Here is a 22,060-nt window from a genome sequence, read left to right on the forward strand (position 1 = left end):
AAATTACAATTACTTCCTCCTCGCTCTGCCATCTCCCTCATTTCCTCGTCATTGTCATAGGAAGGCTGAGGTGGTAGTCTGGTTGAGGGTGAGGAGGGAAGGCTCCACTCTTCTGGTTAGCTGGGTCCCCAAGGATCTGCGTCCATTATTTGCAGAAAGACGGTCCCTAAGACAGGAGAGGGGAACACCGACAGTGTACCCTGAAAGGTGGGAAAGAGTGCTGCCTCCTTCTGGGGGTAAACCTGGGATTCTGGGAGCACACTCCTATGAGATAATCTATAAGAAGAACATTGTATGATAAATCTAGTGAAGCGCTCAATAAATCTAAATTTCCTCATTCTTTGTTCTGGGCATAGGAAGTACTTAATAAATATTTTTTAAACAAATAAAGCTGGTGCTGAAAGTAACATCATTTTATGACTTCTTGAGACCCATGCTAATTTATTCTAAAATGTAGCTCAATTATAAGGGAATACTAGGATCAACTTTATGTCAATAAATTTGACAATATAGATGAAATTCTTATTTTTTTGTGTGAGGAAGATTAGCCCTGAGCTAACACCTGATGCCAATCCTCCTCTTTTTGCTGAGGAAGATTGGCCCTGGGCTCACATTCATGCCCATCTTCCTCCACTTTATATGGGACACTGCCACAGCATGGCTTGACAAGCACTGTGTTGGTGCGTGCCTGGGATCTGAACCTGTGAACCCCAGGCCGCCAAAGTGGAGCGTGCACACTTAACTGCTATGCCACCAGGCCAGCCCCTAGATGAAATTCTTAGAAAGATGCAAATTACAAAAACTGACTCAAAAAGAAATAGAAAATCTGAATAAATGTATATCAAGTAAAGAAATTGAATCAGTAATTTAAAATCTTTCTTCAACAAAAGTCCAGCCCCAGGTGGCTTCATTGGTGAATTCTATCAAATATTAAGGAAAAAATAAACACCAATCCTAACAATCTCTTTTAGGAAATAAAGGAAAAGAGAACACGTCCCATCTCACTTTAAGAGAGATAATGTCAGGTATTACCCTGATACCAAGCCAGTCCAAGACACCACAAGAAAAGACAACTCCAGGCCATTTATTCCTCAGAAATATAGATATGAAAACCTATAATAAAATGTTAGTAAATCAAATTCAGCAACATATAAAAAGACCTAAACACCATGAACAAATGAGATTTATTCCAGGAATGCAAGGTTGGTTTAACATCCAAAAATCAATTAATGTAATATACCACATTAATAGAATAAAGAACAGAAACTGTAGGATCATCTTGATGGATATAGAAAAAGTATTTGATAAAATCTAACACCTTTTCATGATAAAAAATTTCAGCAAACTAGGAATAGAATGGAACTTCCTCAACCTAATAGAGGACATCTACAAAAACCCTACAACTAACTCATACTCAATGGTAAAAGACTAAATGCTTTCCCCCTAAGATCAGGAACAAGGCAAGGATGTCCACTCTTCTCACTTCTATTCAACATTGTACTGGAGGTCACAGCCAGTATAAGAAAGCAAGAAAAACAAATTAAAGGCCTAAAGATTAGAAAAGAAGAAGTAAAATTATCATTATTTGCATATAACATGATCTTGCCTTCAAAAAATCCCAGGATTCTACAAAAAATACTAGAACAAATGAGTCAATTTAGCAAGGTTGCTGGATACCCAATCAATATACAAAAATTAATTATATTTCTATAGACTCATAACAGACAATGGGAAAATAAAAATTTTTTAAATCCATTCCCAATAGCATCAGAAAGAATAAAATACTTAGTAATAAATTTAACAAAAGAACTGCAGTCCCTGTACACTGAAAACTACATAATATTGCTGAGAGAAATTGTCCTAAATAAATAGATATGCCATGTTCATAAACTGAAAGATTCAATACTGTTAAGATGGCAATTCTAGAAACTGACCTATAAATTCAAAGCAGTCTTTATCAAAATCCCAGCAGGACTTTTTTGTAGAAAATGACAAGCTAATCCTAAATTCATATGGAAATACAAAAGACCTAGAATTGACAAAACAACTTTGACAAAGAGAAACAACGTCTGAAGATTTACACTACCTGACTTTGAAACTGATTATAAAGCTACAGTAATCAAGTGTGTTACTGGCATAGAGAGAGACCCATAGATGTATGAACAAAATAGGGAGTTCAGAAGCAGATCTTTGCATACAGTAGTATGCTGAAGCTGGCTCGTACTGGCGTACAGAGATGATTGTTAAATTTTCAGGAATTTGGTGAGCTGATTGTTAAATTATTGGTAGCTTGAAATCAGCCATGTGAGAGTATTCATATCAGGAATCTGGCCAACACTGTAAATCAGGCACCTTCTTTTTTCCAGAGAGCTAGTTGTTGAACATTTACCATAATACCACTTCTCACGTATACGGTCTATTTATTTTTGACAAAAGTGCTAAGGTAACTCAATGAGGGGAAGATAGTCTTTTCAACAAACGGTGCTAGGAAAACTGGATATCCATATGAAAAGATGAATCTCAACCATTACCTTATCCCATACACAAAAATTACTTAGAATGGACTATAGGCCTAAGTGTAAACCCTAAAACCATAAAACTTCTAGAAGAACACAGGGAAGAAAATCTTTGTGACCTTGGAGTAGGAAAAAATCTCTTAGATATGATGCAAAATCCAAAAAAATAAAAGAAAAAAATCATAAATTCGAGTTCAATAAAATTAAACATTTTACTCTTCAAAAGGGACCATTAAGAAAAAGAAAAGACAAGCCATAGTCTGAGAGAAAATATTTGCAAAACATTTATCTGAAAAAGGATTTGTATCCAGAATATATAAAGATCTCTTAAAACTCAATAACAAGAAGACAAACAACCCAGTTTGAAAATGGGAAAAATATCAATAGACACTTCACCAAAGAAGATATACAAATAGCAAATAAGCACATGAAAAGATAGTCAGCACCACTAGTCACTAGGGAAACAAATTAAAACCACAGTGAGACATCAACACATACTCACTAAAATGGCTAAAATAAAGAACACTGACAAGAGATCCCGTTGCTCCACAAAAATGCTGGCAAGAACGTGGAGCAACTGGATCTCTCATCCATTGCTAATGGGAATGCAAAATGGCACCGCTGCTTTGGAAAAAAAGTTGTTTTTAAGTTAACCATACACTGACCACATGACCCAGCAAGTCTATTCCTGATTACCAAAGAGAAATGAAAACGCACGTCTACAAACAACTTGTACACAAGTGTTAATAACAACATCATTCACAGTAGCCAAAAAGCCAGAAACAACCTAAATGTTCATCAACTAAGGAATGAATAAACAAAATGGGTCAATTCATACAACAGAATAATAGTCAGCAATAAAAAGGAATGAACCAATACAGATGAATCTCAAAAATACCAGGCTACACGAAAGAAGCCAGATGGAAAATACTACATAGTGTAGGATTCCATTTATGTGGAATTTCTAGAAAAGGCAAACTATAGAAACAGAAAGAAGATTGGTGGCTGACCCAGCCTGGGGGTGGGAGGGAAGATCGATTGTAAATGAGCAGGAGAGATGGCAGTATCCTAAAACCTCCTTTCAGGCATGGTCGCACCACTGTATAAATTTACCAAGTCTCACACAAACTGCACACTTTGAAGGAAGTAAAATTGTATTAAAAATTAAAAAGTTACTACCTTAGAGACAGGCACCTCCACGCCCTAAGGATTCCTGGTATAGGAGGGAACGTTTATCGATCCTGACTGACTCTATTCATGAAAGACCCACCCTAAACTGTTCGGGGAAGAATTGAGAACAAGAGAGTGCTCCAGAGGGATAAGTTTGGGAGGGTCGGGGTGGAGGGGGTCCAGATGGGGACGCGTGTGTGTAACCTGATAATCGCTTCGCGCCATAGCAATTCGCGCCATAAAATGTAACTGTTTAAATGTTTTAAATTAGCCAATCATGTAAGACCGCGCCAACCTTTTCCCGCTTTGTGCTTCCAAACCCTATATAAGAATTTGCCCTTTAAGGTCCGGGGTCGACTCCTCTGTCTCCCAAGTAGAGATACGTGTCGACCCGGAGCTCCGCTTAATAAACCTCTTGCGTTTGCATCAAGCTCGGTCTTCTGTGTCTGTGGGTCCGCGCCTTCCCGAGACTGGAGTTGGGGTTTCCTTTTTGGGATCCTACATTTGGGGGCTCGTCCGGGATCTGTGCGGTCACCCCAGACTCCGAAGACCCCTTGGAGGTAAGCCTGAGTGACTGGGTGTGTGAGTGTGTGCGGCGCCGCGAAGCATTGTTTTGGTTTCCGTATCTGGGCAGCCGCCACTTCGGGCCGTGAGGTCTGAGCGGCTGCAGTGGCAGACGTGCTGGGAACTGCAGGCTGCAACCCTGGGGGACGCCCCAAGGGACAAGGGGAGTCGGGAAAGCCTGACCACCCCCTTTCAGGTGGGAAAAGAAACGGCACTCCTTTTCCCAGGGAGGACGAAAACCCCTCCCGTCTGAAGCCGCCTTCGGTTGGCTTGTAGAGACGCCAACCGGGCAAGATTGTTTATGTTTTGGTGTGTCTTTGGTGTTCGTTGTTCTGTTTTTGTTCGTCACGTGGACCTCATTTGACGGGATGGGATCCTACAGCTGGAGGACCTGCCTTCTCCCTGGACTACTGCAGATGGTGAGATACGGGAACGCCTGACAAAAGCCGGCAAAAAGGTAAGACTTCTTACCACGTCAGCCTCCCGGAATCTCTATCTGCGGAGTCCGGCGGAAGGAAATGGTGAGAATTTTTTCTCTTTCTAAATTTAGATTGGCAGGAGAAAATATTTGGGAAACTAGTTTCTTGGGCTTTTAGTGACTCTTGGTTTAAATTTGGTAGAGTACTCTTGGTTTTTGATCTTGATCCCTTTTCCTCCCAAAGGTAGTCTCTGTTTTTCTCTTTTGTCTGTGTCTTTTGTCATAAGAAGGAAATACCATAGGGTAGGACGCAGGCATAGGCCCTATTAGCCTGCTGTCCGGGCCGGCCCCACAGACTGGTGAGTTTGCGGGTCTCACCAGACCGGCGTCTACAAACTTTGCTGTGGGTTATTATGCACATGAAGTGAAGGTCATTGCCGAGGGCATCTTGGAAGCCAAAAGGCCGCAAATTTAAGTGGGCGCGGGTCGAGCAGTTAAGAGCCATTAGGGCGCTCGCCACTTTCAGAAGACTCCCGTGACAGGATAAGTTGGGTCACGGAACGGGGTAGATGACACAGGTCCCCCGCCAACTGCAAGAAAATGTCCGTGCAACGACGAGGTACTCTGTAAAGCACACAGTCCCCGACCCCGCGGCACCTCCCCCCCAGGTATTATTCTGGCTCCAAGAGACCTAAGGCGTGGCTAAAGCTGTCATTGTGCACAGAAAAAAAAAAAAAAAAAAAAACTGGATGAGGTTTTTCCTTCTGTCTTATTCTGTGTCCTGAGAAAACTTGGCTTTGTGACCAGTGAGAATATTCTCCTTGGTCTCCACCATACGGAAGGTGCATTTACCGGGGTGCACCTTGGTGGCCAGTCGAGTACACTGGGGTTCCGAACTGTCTCTGTCTGGCTGTGCCAAGCTCTCAGGGGAGTCTGAATATCTTTGGGAGTGAATTCTGTGGATCATGGGGGCTACATCATCTGCGCCCTCACCAGGGACACCTCTTGCGTCCATGGGAAAGATTTATTCTAAGCGTGGAAAGTTACCTCCGGGTCTTTCCTTAAAAAGGCTTATTGGTTCGAGTCACTATTGGAATAAATATACAAGTGAAGATCCTACTCGTCAATGGCCAGACGACAGATCCTTTGAATTAGAAAAACTTCTAAATTGGAAAAAAAAAAAATGTTTTGAGAGCTCTCACATAATTGCTTAATTGGTACCTAAGAATTAAGGCTAAAAAAGGAAGGAAAAAATTTGACTAGTCTTAAGACCTTGACTCAGGTTACAATTGAATTGAGAACATGTAAAAGTATAAGTGTTGATAAGATTATAAAGGTTGGAATGTTTGAGCTAATTTTATATAAAGAGGTTACTTCAACCTTGCCTGAGTATGTTTTAAAATGTCTGACTGGGAATGCTCCCCTGGTCCAAGATTATAAGACCAAGACCTATTGATAAAAATCTTAGTGATGACTGTGTTTAAAGGTATAAGAAGTGATGAAAACTGCATGAAATTTTGTAGGAAAAAACTGATGTTATTTCTATTACAGAACTGGTTAACAAAAATAGTAATTTAAATGATGGCTAATTTTATCTGAAGTCTTATGAAGTCTTGTAGGCAATCTAAATAATAATTGGGAATAAGTAACTAAATAGTTGTGAAAAAGATGAACGTTGGATGAACTTTACACAATAATTATGTGTTATGGTGGTTACAGCTTCCAAACTCTTTCTGGTAACTTAAAACTTTAGAGTTTTGCTAAATTTTATGATAAAAATTCTCTGAGTATCATCATTTCCAAATAAGAAAAGATATTAGACATTGATTGCTAAATGTACATTTGTCTACTTTTGGCTTTTCATTACAGGAAAACTAAAAGGTGTTTTAGGTCTATTGGTAAACATGTGTTTTATTAAAAGATTGTACTATAAAATAACATATTTCTAGAAGTTATGAAGTGTTCATAAATTTTCCAATCCACAAAATGCTAATGTAAAAAAGTTTATAACTGCTTACTTAGTTTTTACTTAGAAGTCAAAGTCTATAAGGGTTAAAATTTCTAATTAATATATGTGATTGAAGCTACTAAAAAATTAAGAAAAATATGTCTGTGTACAAAAAAAGTAAGATGTATAAAGAAAAAACAAAGAATGGAAATGTTTTGTTTGGTCAATTAAAAAAGATAAATTTGTCCTCAAGTACTAGAAGGGAAAAGAAAGACATGGGACAAATTCTGAATGTAAAAAGAAAGTTATAAGTTTGTGAAAGAAGAATTCTGGAAAAAGAATTTTTACATGGTCAAGTTGGCTAAGATTAAAATAAATTTAATTAAGTAAATGAGTTTTAGTATCAAAAGTAAGCTGGTACAAAATTATAATTTGGTCTTATTTCTCTTAAAAGGATAATTTTCTTAAACTTGATAAAGAGGTTACAAAAGATTTTTCTTTACCTTTGAGTAAGTCTACCTAAAAGACAAAAAATCTATGTTTTGTTAAAATAATTTCCTGTGTTCAAAAGACTGAGGTCTCTCTATTAAGGCTTTTCGGACTGTTAATGCTATGTTTGCTTTGACTGTTTATATTTTTGACAAGCTCCCCCAAAATTCATATCTTAAAGTCTTTTTTTTTACTTTTTTCTTTGGGAATTTTCAAAGGGCCCTGGAACTTCTCAAAAAAATTTGCTCTCTTCCTATAAGGAGAAAGATACTAAACTTATTAGGCTGATTCAGTATGTTAAATTACATGGAAAAGATTGTCAGACAAGTGATGATAAGTCTGCTTAGGTGCTATTATGTGGGTAAATGTTATTGATATAGGTGTTTTAAAATTGTACAACATTACTGAAATGCTGATCTGTCCTGATTATCAGTCATAATTCTGGTTATTATTATTTTAAAGTGTTGTATGTCACAAAATTAACCAAATTTCTCTGTCAATTGCCATTTTGAGGTCTTGTTCTTTACAGACTTATTTCTTTGCTCTAATGCTTTTGCAAAATGTTTCAACTTCAGAAAAATTCATAGAAAGGACTCTGACATTTACACTGAAGTACAGGCTTCTGATAAACTTTCTGATCATAAAACTGAACTTGATAAGAAATTACAGAAATCTGTTGGAGAGACTGATAACTTCATGAAGCTGCTAACAAAAAGATTGGGATCAAAAATGGATTACACAGGACTGAATGAACTGATTATAATTTTTATGATTTTTCATTTGAAGTATTGCTGAATTTTTAATGTATTGTTTTTTCAGATTTAAAGAAAACTTTTTCTCTTTTCTCCTGAGCTAGCTATGACTTATAGCAATTTGGTAAATAATACTTTTGTAAGTAAAATTGAAATATTTATCTTTTTCTCTCTATCTGATCCCTCGAATTTGGAAACTCTTAGTGAGTATTGTTGTTTTCATGGCAATATAGTTATTTGCATAAGTTCAATAAAAATCTGTTCTCCTTGTAACAGGACACAATTGAAAACACTGGTTATATTACCAAGGTTATGACTGGAACATCATATTTGCGATATAACCATACAGCTTTTGAAAAATGAAGATTGGACTTTATGGAATAAAGCCACGTAGAAATATTGGCCTGGTACCTTGTGTTCCAAGCAGCACTTACCAGGATAAGTAAAGAATGTCACTTATCTGGCAGGTACAAGGAACCTTGAAATATTTTGGGGAAACCTCGGAATAGAGGAATTCACCCAAATTTATAGGTATTGCAGGCAAAGTCTGGTGACAAAATCCTTGGCTTGGCTTTCCTGGCCTCGAGAGGCCTTTAAAGTTCAATGTGAGATTCCTTATAAAAAGTTCCAGCAAAGCAGATTTAAAAGAGCCTATGTGATCAATTGCTATTCTTGCTGTACTTATGTTAATAATTGGGCCAACTCTATTAGAACTAGACTTATTTTGCAAACTAGTTAGTTTTAATTTTGCTATCTTAATAAAAATGAGGGTGATTTTAGAGAAAAAAATTATATTTCAATAAAAACTATAGTATACATTTGCAGATATTAGATCCTAGTTTTGTTAATTGTCTTTTGAGGTTTTTATTTTATATCTGTTGACTAGACTGGATCCTGATTTCTTCCAGTCTCCTGAAAAATCTGGCTACAGATCTCCAAACTAACGTTTTTGATTTTTTCCATCATTTTCATTTGGAATCACTGAGAACTGAACCTGCCCTTTTTCCTGAAGCCTTACAAACTGAAGCTGATAGACTTGCTTCCATAATATAGGCGTAACCTTGAGAGCCCACCTGCATCACCACCTTCCAAAAGGAACTCAATTGAACTGATCTATCATCAGGACTATGAAATGTGTTCAGTGAGATGAAACAATCTACCAACTCAGCTTCTGGACTATAAAACTTCTTTAAGTTTCAAAAGGACTATGAAGCTTTTAGTTTCAAAGGCGGGACTGTGGGAGATCAAGATTTGGCCACCCTGAAATATATCTCTTTACCTTGATTGTTTTCTCTGAAGGACATTTGACCTCCCGCAGTACCTACTGGGCAAAGATGGCACAGACTGTTTAACTTAGTACGGGGAGCTTACTACACCTTAAATGGCTCCAACCCTGAAATGACTGAAGCATGCTGGCTATGCCTAGCGGTCAGCCCCCCCCTTATTATGAAGAAATTGCCACCATGGGGGTCTATAATAACACCACGGACCACACGACTTGTCTTTGGGGCAAAGAAGGGCGGATAACCCTAACGGATGTATCAGGGACCGGTTCAGGACTATGCTTAGGAAAAATTCCCCCGGGCTACCAGGCTCTATATAATAAGACTGAAGTCAGCCTTCCGACCACTCCTGGTTATTTTTTGATACCAGGGCCCAATAGGTGGTGGGCTTGCTCCACAGGCCTGACCCCCTGCATCTCAACTGGCGTATTCAATTCGTCACAAGATTTTTGCGTGCTTGTGCAGTTGGTGCCTAAAATTTATTATCATACTGCCAATAGTTTCGAGGATGAATTTGACCAGAGATCCAGATTATGGAAAAGAGAACCAGTATCCCTCACCCTGGCTGTACTCCTGGGACTGGGAGTTGCCGCGGGCATAGGGACTGGCACTACGGCCTTAGTCACAGGAAAAAGGGGATTAACTGCCTTGAGCAATGCTATAGATGAAGACCTCAGGACTTTAGAACAGTCCATCTCTAAATTAGAAGAGTCCCTCACCTCCCTGTCTGAAATAGTGCTCCAGAATAGAAGAGGATTGGACCTGCTGTTTTTAAGAGAGGGAGGACTTTGTGCGGCCCTTAAAGAAGACTGCTGTTTCTATGCAGATCACACAGGGGTAGTCCGAGATTCAATGCAAAGATTAAAGAAAAGATTAGACATGAGACAGCAAAGCAGGGAGGCGCAACAGAGCTGGTTTGAATCCTGGTTCACTAAGTCCCCCTGGATGACGACCTTACTATCCTCCCTAGCAGGACCCTTGCTGATTCTTTATCTACTTTTAGTTTTCGGACCGTGTGTTTTCAATAGAATTACTGCTTTCATAAGAAAAAGGGTCAATGCAGTGCATGCTATGATGCTCCAACGCCATTACCAAGCTCTCCCACGCAATGAGCCACTGATAGTAGACACTGAAAACTAAGTACTAAGATTAGAACTAGGGACAAAAGAAGAAGTGGGGAATGAAGGAAGTAAAATTGTATTAAAAATTAAAAAGTTACTACCTTAGAGACAGGCACCTCCACGCCCTAAGGATTCCTGGTATAGGAGGGAATGTTTATCGATCCTGACTGACTCTATTCATGAAAGACCCACCCTAAACTGTTCGGGGAAGAATTGAGAACAAGAGAGTGCTCCAGAGGGATAAGTTTGGGAGGGTCGGGGTGGAGGGGGTCCAGATGGGGACGCGTGTGTGTAACCTGATAATCGCTTCGCGCCATAGCAATTCGCGCCATAAAATGTAACTGTTTAAATGTTTTAAATTAGCCAATCATGTAAGACCGCGCCAACCTTTTCCCGCTTTGTGCTTCCAAACCCTATATAAGAATTTGCCCTTTAAGGTCCGGGGTCGACTCCTCTGTCTCCTGCGAGAGATACGTGTCGACCCGGAGCTCCGCTTAATAAACCTCTTGCGTTTGCATCAAGCTCGGTCTTCTGTGTCTGTGGGTCCGCGCCTTCCCGAGACTGGAGTTGGGGTTTCCTTTTTGGGATCCTACAACTTAAACGGGGTGAATTTTATGTTATGTAAATTATCCCTCAAAAAAGCTGTTAAAAAATCCAGCTGGAACGTCCTCTTCCCTGACAACCGTCCCCGTCCTGCAGGGAGGTGACACTGCCTCTGCTGGTGCCCTGGGACTTCCCTGTACTGGCTTCTTTGTCTGATTTCTCACACTGTGTTCCTGGTTACTCGTCTCCAAGCCCACCTGTGAGGCCTCAGAAGACAAAGGTGGCTTCCGCGCACTCTCTGTGTCCCTGGGGCCTGGTTTGGAGGCTGGAAGATTTCAGCACATGCTCAGTCAGCGTTGCTGAACAAATAAACACTCTTTTTATTTTTTTAATTGTAAAAGTAACACACAGCAATTACAGTTTGTTTTCCATTTTTCTTTTTCCTATTAATTTGTAAGAATTCTCTGTAAGTATTAGAGATAAAAATAAAAGATAATAATTCTTTGCAACTATATTTCACAGTTTGTCTTCTGCCTTATATGTATCCATAGAGATATCTATATCATAGGATATATATATATATATGTCCATAGAGATATCTCTATCTATATATCCATATATCCATATATAGGCTTTAAATTTGCACATGGCCTAATCTATCAATCTTTTCCTTTATCCTGTTTACTCTTGAGATTATGCTTTAAAAGTCTTTCCCTATGCCACAATCACATATTTATCTGTAATTTCTTCTTTGCACATTTATGTACTTACATGTTACATTTAAATATTTAAGCCATTGGGAATATCTTACTATTTTCATGTAGACTGCCAAAGTGGAAAAAGTGTAACAGTACCCACTACTGGCAAGGACGTGGCGAAGGTGTACCTGCTCCAACACAACAGGGCACCATTGTAGTGCCAGGGCCCAGCAGGGTGCCTGGTCCATCATAAGTGCTCAGTGCACATTTGTTGAATATATGAACTAACGAACGAAGCCTTTAAAATTGCTATCTTTTGCTCTAGCAATTGCGTTTCTAGGAAGTTGTCATAAAAAAACAACTGAACAAGAAAGTATTTTTTCATGTATTACAAACTCTTGATTATCATCGTGTGCGAAGGCTGCAAATCATTCCTTTGTTTGGAAATGTGATAGATTCTGAGTCTGACAGTGCTGGAGCATGACTGAATCTCAGAAATTATTAAATAATACTGAGCATAAAAATATTAAATAGGTGATCCCCATGATGCCACTTTTGTTGCATTTAATGTCACGTTTGTTTCTTGTAGCTAATGATTCACTGAGGGTGATACCCACTAGACTGTGCCTCCGGCTGCCCACGCTCTAACCCATCTGAGGTACCGGGAGCTCTGGGGCGCAGCAGGGGAAGTGCAGCCTGGCAGGAAAGGGTGGCGGTCTGCTGAGTGAATTATGGCTTCATTTACTCAGGCACGACTAACCTTTCACAGTTTCAATACCTTTCTTTCTTTTTACATTGTAATTTTACTTCCAGCAAGCCTTTCAGCAACCTGCCAACTCTAAGAGAAGTAATAGACATGCTCAGAGGCATCAGAGTCTGAAAAATGTGAGACTGTTTTTCAGGCCACGAAATCCGGAGGGGTTTCCTCAAAAATGGGATCTAGAATCTCTTCATGAAGCTGCAGCGTAAAACTCTGTCTTGTTAGTCACCTGCCTGGGCCAGCAGGCAGGGTGACAGTGGTTTGGTGTGGCTGACACCTCTAGAGGCCAATTGCCAAGAGGCAACAGAAGGCATGGCTGCATCACTTCCTTATTTCCTTTCCCTACCGAGCGGGGTGGGTGGAAGGCACTTACACACATTCACACTTTAACCTTCAGTGTGCGGCCCTGTAAGGCTGGAGGTCCCCTGAGCCCCAGATTGGTGCAAGAACTTACTTAGGTGTCTCCATCAGTCAGGACCAGATTTGAACCCAGGTCTGTTCAACTCCACATTTCAAGCTCCATAAGCTGTCCTGCGAAAGCCTAAAATACTTTCCTTAGGGGCTGGCACCGTGGCGTAGCGGTTAAGTGTGCGTGCTCCGCGGCTGGCGGCCTGGGTTCGGATCCCGGGCGCGCACCGATACACCACTTGTCAGGCCACGCTATGGCGGCGTCCCATATAAAGTGGAGGAAGATGGGCACAGATGTTAGCCCAGGGCCAGTCTTCCTCAGCAAAAAGAGAAAGACTGGTGTGGATGTTAGCTCAGGGCTGATCTTCCTCACAAAAAAAAAAGAAAAAAAAAACTTTCTTTAGTCTGTGTCTTTGCATGGGCCTGTCCTTACCTTGAATTTTTTTTCTTTTCCTTTTCTACTGGGGAAACCACTACTTCAACTCAAACAAAGGCAAAAAAGGCAGTAGAGAGAAAGAGGTTAAAGACACAAGTCAGCATAATGTACAGGGACCTCAGGAAAAGATCTGTGGTCCTGAGGAGGCAAGCATCACTCTGTACACTAGGTCCCTGCTGACTCTCCCGGCCCATATCCCACAGGTCAGCAAACACATCTTGAACACGAGACCCTGCACACAGTAGATGCTCAACCAATACTCTAAACACTGTTTCATGCCTCTGAGCCTCTGCCGGCTATAATGTTCAAAAAGCATTTATGAGACATCCTTGAGTAACACAAAGATTTGTGTCAAGGACCTTTCAGCTGAGTGGGGCAGTAAGCCACACCCAGCACAAGAAAACAAAGGTGACCAACAGGCCTGAAGAGAGCGAGTGCTCTGGGAGTTCAGGGGCCTCACAGAGGGATCTGAGGGGGTTTTAGAAGATAAGTAGGGGTTTTCAGGCAGAGAAGGGAGGCACTGAAATTTCTGGAAGAAGCACTGAAATTCCTGCAATCCTCTGAGCTTTCCAGGGCTATTCACAGAAAGAAGGTCACATCCACAAACTCGTGAAGGCAGCCTCAGCGCTTGGAGTCATCCTAGTGACATTCCTCCCCCAGGCAGCCTGGAATGGCAGGTACTGGTCCGTGAGGGCATGAGCTTCCAGCTGGGCAAACAAAGCCTTCCAGACAGCTACTCTTGGGGGAGGTAATTAATATTTCATGGAAAACCTCCTTCAGATCAGTGCTCTCCATTCTTTCTCTGTCACACTGTGCCGGTCATCAGGCTGGCATCCTAGTGGCTGGTAACTCGGTGACGGAGAAGGGAGAGAAGAGAAGAGATGTGTCAGGGGCTACAGTGTGCCAGATGTTTCACAAAAACATGCTCCCGCCTTTAATCCCCCAGACAGGTGGAGGACTCCCACCTCTGACCACTCTTAGGGGTTGATGGATGAAGTCTTATTGGGACAGGTGACAGAAAAAATGCATTGCAAGTTGGAAACAGGGCTACCATCCTATTGCTTATCTTTTCTCTTTTGGGGGCAAAATCAGACTATGCAAAATCTAAGAAGAAATGACTGAAAGCAGAAGGAAAAACATGCAGAGCATCACTGCATGGGATTCAAAAGTCATCTTCACGCTTATAATCATTTAACACAGAGGTTCCGGCATGTGACTTCCCAACAATGAGATCGGCCCCATCTTTCCGCTTCAGGAAACTCTGGGGCCATTAGGGGAGGCCCAGGGGTCCTGGGAGAGAGACAGCTGACCATCCAGCAGCAGATGGCCCCGCACAGGCCCACCGCTTAATTAGGCTGCTGTGAGGGACGCTGTGAAGAGATAAATGAATAGGTGGGGGGACAGGGCCCAAGGGTGTGGGCTGGAGGAGAGCCAGCATCAAATGTCATGGACTGAGACGCCCCCAAACAGCCACTCCTCTGCACATACAGCTGTGCTTGCACGTATGTCCCGAGTGTGTCTGTGTCTGTGCGTGTGTCTGTGTGTGCGCTCTGGCCAAACAGTGAGAGGAGGGAGGGTTGGTAAGAAAAGGACATGAAACTAAGGAGTCCTTCCCAGTGTTAGAAACGGATCTGCTTTGAGATTAATCCTGATAATGGTGATGACTGTGAAAGCAGCTTACATTACACAGAAGCTTCTCAGCGCCAGGAACTGTACGAAGGACATTTCCTGCACTGTTTCATTTAATCCTCACAGAGACCCTATGAGGGAGGCACTGTTATCATCACTCTCATTTTACAGACAAGGAAACAGGAGCTGAGGTGGCTAAGTGTCGTGACCTTGAACAGCAGTAAGTGGACATGCTGGGATAATACTAGAATAATATAATTAATGGCTGTGTCCCAGGACTGAAGTGGAAAATTCAGCTGAGGCACCAAGACAGTACCATATTCCAAAGTAAGACATGAGATCACAATGTAGGATTTTCGAGGAAAAGGCTGAGAGTAGTGGATGGAGAGGATATTGGTGAGAGCTCTGCATGCCGTGAAGGGGCCGCTGTCCCTTCAACTGAAATCAAGACGGAGGATCAAGGACACCTGGACCTCGGGGATGTGCTGAACCAACGGTGGCTCTCCCGAGAAACCCAAGGGGTCAGGGACAGCTGGCTGGTCTGTCCAGGGACAGAGAGAAGGAGAGACGGCTGTGTTGGAGGCGACCTGCACTGTCTGTTGGTTAGAGGAAAGAACACATGGTGCAGTCTCCCCGGACCAGATGGGGTCAAGAGGGTTACCTCAAGGGGCAAAGAGATCTCAGAAAGAAGCTGGAGGGACCGTCCAGGGTGGAGGATGCCCAGGGTGGAGGAAGGAGTATGGGACCAGCCAGAGGGATTCACTTTTATCCAGGGACCTGCAGGGCAAGATCCGCAGCGATGAGTGGGGGCCTCTGGAGAACCCGGCCAAGCGCCCACGAGAGAGAGTCCACCCAAAACACCTGCCGGTCAAGAGACACGCAGGACCCTGCTGCTCCCCTCGCCTCCCACTCTTGCTCCCTGAACCCAGCGCTGGGCAGGTTAGACGTGGGGCAGGTGAGTGGACAGGTAGGAGCTCCACTGTAGGCTTCTGCTCTGGAGCAGACCAGAGCTGCAGGAGGGAGAAAGGGTGAACTTCAAATAGACTGACATCTTGACTATAGCACGGGACTGGACATTTTAAAGACTGGAGGACTTTTATTCACTGAAATTTGCCGTACAAGTTATGGAACTTGCCCAAAATTTCATGCAAGGGTAGGAGAAGAACTTGCCCCACAGAATAAATTTACAGGGATAGTGGGAGGCAAAAATCAAGTCACCTTACAATTACGTCCTAGGAGTTGCATTTGTTCAATGTAAAAGTTATACCTTTACTATTAGTGAAAACTTACTGTGTGCTAGAAGCATTAAGAATTGATCTACACACTTGGTCTAATTTAGTATCAAACCAACTCTTCAAGATAGAAGTTATCCTTTCTATTTTACAGATTGGAACACAGAGGCTGTCTAAAGTCACAGAGGTGGCAGGTGGCAGTGCCAGGACTCACATGACCCCAAGGATGGACCTCTCTATCGCGTCTCTGCTGCAGACTCCAGCAGGTCAACTGTGCCAGAGAGAGCAGTTCCCGGGATGGGAGCTTTTCTGGCACCCGGAATCAAGAGTACACTTATTCTGAATTAATTCTGCTCTCAAGCATTTAATAAAGATTTCACTACAAAGGATAAAAGGCTTTTCTCTAAATACTAAGTGACACAAAATGTATTTTTTTATTTTGAGACCAAAGGGATTGGAAAGAAAACAGTTTATTCCACAGCAGCCATCACTTCACTGTCGAAGGATTAAACTGCAGTAGTCATAACCAAATAGAATGATGAAAGAGGCTAGCTCTAGATCGGAATTCAAGTTTGTGAAGCACGGCTGGAGAAACAGTGGCAGGGGTGATGGTGGGTTATATGGAGGCAGCTCTCACTACAGGACAGCAGGAGAATAATGGAGGGGCGTGCCAGCTGGGTGGGGAGAAGGACGGGGAAAGGTGAAAATAAGAAGTCAGTGAGAGTAAATCTTGTTGACACAGGAGCAAAAGTCCCAATTCTTGTTCATAAGATATATATTTAATAATAATGTCTTCTGTGAATACATTTTAAAAATTCACAGCAATGAAATATCTAGAGCAAGGAAAAGACCAGGACCTACCTTAGAGAAGAATGCTTGACAAAAACACACTGTTGGATTTCAAATCTGTGTGTACATGTGTGTGCATGTGCTGCTGTAATTAAAATCACTTCCACCATCATCACCTCTACATCATCACTGTCCTCAGCACGGTCTTGTAACTGACCTTCCGTCTCTACCTTCTCTCTGAAATCCGCCTGCCAGAGTGAGAGGACCAGCAGGTGGCGCGGACTTAAACACCTCCCACTTTCACTGGGGAATCTTGTGTCTTTGTCTGGTTTGGGTATCAGGGTAATACTGGCCTAACAGAATGAGTTGTGAAGCATTTGCTCCTCTTCTATTTTCTGGAAGCGTTTGTGAAGCATCAGTATTAGTTATTCTTTAAATGTTTGGTAGAGTTCACCAGCTTGTTTTTGTAACCCATTGCACCTAGTGCATAGCTGATGTTCATTAAAGGATACTGAGTTGAAATGAATCTGTTTCTATAATTTTGTATCTTATCTGATAATTTATTACGAATATTTTACTTGAATATTTAAAAGAGGCTACTTGATATCTCAGAGAATATTACAAAAGACCAGACTGAAGGCCAAATTTCAGACTATTTATGCCAGGCCTTGAATTTTATAGTTGCGACCTACTAATCAGTCCTAAAAATAAATTCCCTCAAATCCCTCTGGGTGTCCAGTAAATTCACCCAACTAAGCCCTACACTGAGTTCCAGCTTCCTACTACTTGATCCTTCCCAAACTCACTATTCATTAAGAGAACCCATAACTGCGTTTTAAATACAAAATGCTTAACTTAGGAAGGCTTCAAAATAGGTAGTGATTTTCTTTTCTCTTTTCTTTTTTTGGTGAGGAAGATTGGCCCTGAGCTAACATCTATGCCCATCTTCCTCTATTTTATATATGGGATGCTGCCACAGCATGGCTTGATGACTGGTATGTAGGTCCATGCCCAGGATCCGAACCCATGAACCCCAGGCCGCCAAAGCTGAGTGTGCAAATTTAACCACTATGCCACTGGGCGGGTCTCTAGGTAGTGATTTTAAGTGTTTCATTAATTACAAGGATTTATTACCTTTTAAGAACAGCTGTTCTCAAACTTTGAGTGCCAAACATTACCAGAGAATTTTTTAATAAAGTTCCACTGTTCCCATCCCTGGGGGTAAAGCCCTGGAATCTGTATTTTAACAGGTTCCTTGGGCGATTCTAATATAGTCGGTCAGAGGAACACACTTTGAGAGACGTCACTGTAAAGTGATCATGACCATGTGGATAAAGGGTGATGAATAAAGGAAACATGTCGGTAAGGGCCTGGCCCGGCACCTGGCTCAGGCAGCATGCCGTGGGCGCCTGGATGACTAGTTCAGGTGTAACTTGAACTACCTTGAAGACGGTTACACCGGGGTAAAAACTCAATTGTTGGTAGGATTGTAGGCCATACCCAGGTATTTTTGGTCACTCTTCCACAATCTCCATTCATTCTCAACAATAACAAAGCACAGCCTATCAGAAAGAGTTTGAGTTTGGAATCCCAAATATGCCATTACCAGCTGTGTAACTTCAAGAACTCACCTGCCCTTTCTAAGCCTCAGTTTTCTCATCTGTAAAACAGGGATAATGTCACCTACCGTGCTGTGGTAATGTGAGGATTTAATAAAATACAGTAGAAGCTGGGCCGGCCCAGTGGTGCAAAGGTTAAGTGCACGTGCTCCACTCGGCTGCCCGGGGTTCACAGGTTCTGATCCCGGGCACACGTCGATGCACAGCTTGTCAAGCCATGCTGTGGCGGCGTCCCATATAAAGTAGAGGAAGATGGGCATGAATGTTAGATCAGGGCCAATCTTCCTCAGCAAAAAGAGAAGGATTGGCATTGGATGTTAGCTCAAGGCTAATCTTCCTCACAAAAATAAATAAATAAATACAGGAGAAGCATTTGTCTTAACTGACAGCTTTGCTCTCTTAACTTTGCTCTCTGCCTAACTGCCTCCCCATGCCCCTCCTCCAGATGGGATCATTGAACACTGGTCCAGCAGGACATAGTGCAGATGCACTCTCACAACTATGAGGACGGATGGCGGCCAGGTGGCTGTCGTAGCTCACAAAACTCAGACATGAAAAGGGGGAAAAAAGAGGCAGATTCAAAGGCTGGAGACTAGAAGATCATGGGCTTGCTTCTGAACACAAACCTCAACATGAGACCAGTGAAATTCAATTGAAGGAGAACATACGAATATCCTCGGGTGCTTTGATATATTTAGGGGGAGACAGGGAGGAATCTCAAGGTCAGGTCTAAAAGGAGATCAATGAAAAGTGATTATTTCTGCTGTCCCAGGAGACAGGCTCTGGGTATCCAATTATGTTACTTAGACAGAACAACACAATTCCATCCAGCAAATACCACCTGCAAAGGCATTTCGGGTATGTTTTGCTGCAATGGACACTAAGTGTGTGAGTGAGTAAATCTTTAGCAATGGTGAAATTACCTCTGTGAGTACCATATAGATATTTTTTACCTTAAATCCAATAATTTAATCAACAAATTGTCTAAAATTATGACGGTCTCTTTTGATTGCTTTTATATCCATTTTCTACTAGCGCTTTGGGGTTCAAATTAGTTCTGTGACTTTGGGGGGAAGTTAGTTTACCTCACTGAGCTTTCTTATTTAATTCTCACTTCAACTCTATTAACTGTATTCTATTCCCAGAAAAATGAGGTACAGGGGGTGACCCAAGGTCACCTACCTAGTGAGTGGTAGACCTGAACCTGGGCAGGCTTCCTCTGTTTTCTCATCCATTCCAGCTCTGAGCACTTGCCCAAGGACACCAAGTTACATGGGCAACATCTCTTTCAGATGTTCTTCTGGGTCTTTCCATGTCCAACCATCTGAGATTATAATCTGCCAGGGGGAAGATTCAATGTGTAATTCTCTGTAATTCTTGTGCAAAAGTGTATAAAGAAATGCCATTTCAAAAACAGACAGTCCCAAGTGAAGCAGGCTCCATGAACTTTATATGCCCCGATTCTTAGATGTAAGTCAATATATCTCTTCCTCCTCTTCCTTTCTCACGGAATAAATATGCTTCAGTTACCATCATTTCTGCTTTTTATGATTCTATAATCTACTGGTTTCTAACTATCTACTACTCAGAGAAGATGTAAGGACCTCAGAGGTGTACATAGCAAATTTTCACATCAAGAGTAGGGCTCTTCTAGACTAGGAAAGAGTGGGAAGAAGAAACCAGAACCAACCGGAGGAGTTAAAACTGGGGAAGTGTCATGGAAATTAGAGTCCTCTATCCATCCCTCCAGCCAGCCAGCAATTCCTCGAGCCTGGAATTTTAGAGCCGGTAGACATTCCAGAGATACTTTAGTCCAGTATGTTAATTTTACAGATTGGGAAAATGAAGTGGAGAGAGGGAAAGAACTTTGTTAGGGCACAGAGCAAACCCAGGGCAGAGCTTGAACCAGCACTTGGGCCTCTCATTGCCTAGTCTTTTTTTTTTTTGCACCAGAAAAGACTGATTATTTTAAAATTGCTAATTATATTGTCATTAAAAACAATAGTAGGTAATATCTGCACAAAACCTAAAAGCTTGCAAAGTACCTTTACATAAGAATTTCATTTGAGTTACTATTTAGAGGGCATTCGAAATTATTCCATTTTGTTCTCCAAGTTTCTTGGTGTTTGCTCATAAATCCCCATCCCACAGGACTTGTGAAGGCAAATGATCTTCCCAACAGGTCCACCTGCCTGTTGTTCTTTAGGTTAATCCACATATAACTTGAATTTAACCTCCTAGAAGGTTAAATTTGACAGATACTCTGAGCAAACTTAGAATTTTCCATCAAAAAGCATTTATTGAGGGATCACTGAGTGATGCTCAATAATTCACTCACTCATTTATTCAACATCTATTAACCTAGGTTCAGATAGGAGATTGGGACACAATAGGGGACAGAACAGACAAAGTCCTAGCTGTCTTGGAGAGCAGTGACTTACATTCCAGTGAGGGGAGATGGACAATAAACCAATAAGCAGTTACATAATATGTCAGGTGGTGGTAAGTTCTAACAAGACTAATAAAGGTGATAGAGCATCACATGTGCTTTTGTGTGTGTGTGTGTGTGCGCGCGCGCTGTGTCACCTAGGGTCAAGGACAGCCTCTTGAATGAAGTGACATTTGAGCCGAGACCTGAAGGAAGTGGGGGAAGAGTGCTGCAGGCAGAATGCTAAGACTCTGAAGCGAGAGGCCGGTGTGAGGAACCCAGGCGGCCGGGGTCACTGGATGGAGCTCACCAGGGGCAAAGGGGGAGGAGTGGCAGACAAGATCAGAGAAGGAACGGCAGATGGGGTTTTTGGCACATTGGAGTGAGGGATTTGATTTTATTCTATGTGAGATGGGGAACCAATGGAAGATTTGAGCAGACCCCAGCCAGCGCTGAGTGGCATGATTTGCCTTTCCTTCTAGGAGGTTAAGAACAGACACTGCGTGTGCAAGGAGGAAGCAGGGAGCCCAGTTGAAGGCTGCTTCCGTGATCCTGATGAGAGTTTACAGTGGAGTTGGCTACAGTAGCTGTAGCCATTTGCTGAATGAATGAATAATATTATACAGAAAGTATGTAAAAAGTACTAATGACAAATAAATGAGAAGATTTATTCTACCTTATGGGAGAGAGGGCAGAAATGTTGAAAAAGACATGAGTTGAATCTTGATGATTAAGAATTAACCAAAGATGTGAGACACAGGGCTTTCCATGGCCAAATGGCGAAAACAAATTCCACAAAGACCCCAAGGTGTGGCTGTGGTGGGGGCCCTGGAGGGCAGGGAACACGGGGGTGCCTGGCAGTCCATGAGGCCAGACAATGGGGAGCCAGGCCTGCTGCTCCGAGGAGCCGGACTCACGTTTCTCCATTTCTCAGGCCTAGAGCCACGCCAGGTGTGCCCGAGCAGGACAGAGGCTCTGCCTCCAGGGGCTTTTGACCTGGTTTCAGTAGAAGGGACTTTGAGGTGCTGGGGACCAACGACCAGGATACTAGTTCCTTTGTCAGGGTGTGTCTTTCCCAATTTTTATGCAGCCCTCCCTCATGTGTCTCCCCGCTCCACCATGGGCAGGGGAGCAGTGGGCCAGGTGAGGCTGCTCATGGTTGTTGCTGCTGCTCTTCTGTACCAGAACTTTCAGAGAGCCTTCACTTACGTAGAAATGGGCTCCTCAGACCACAAGGAAAACTTGGGTTCTTTACAG

General features: G+C 42.3%; 1 protein-coding gene across 1 annotated transcript in view; it reads right to left on the reverse strand.

Annotated features, from left to right (window-relative positions):
* Positions 1-22,060, reverse strand: part of MAP6 (microtubule associated protein 6) — an 83,470-nt gene that overhangs the window by 32,358 nt on the left and 29,052 nt on the right. The gene's annotated exons all lie outside the window — the stretch shown is intronic.

The sequence above is a fragment of the Ceratotherium simum genome, chromosome 7 (assembly GCF_057802395.1).
Source record: "Ceratotherium simum simum isolate JZ-2026a chromosome 7, ASM5780239v1, whole genome shotgun sequence".
Classification (NCBI taxonomy): Eukaryota; Metazoa; Chordata; class Mammalia; order Perissodactyla; family Rhinocerotidae; genus Ceratotherium; species Ceratotherium simum.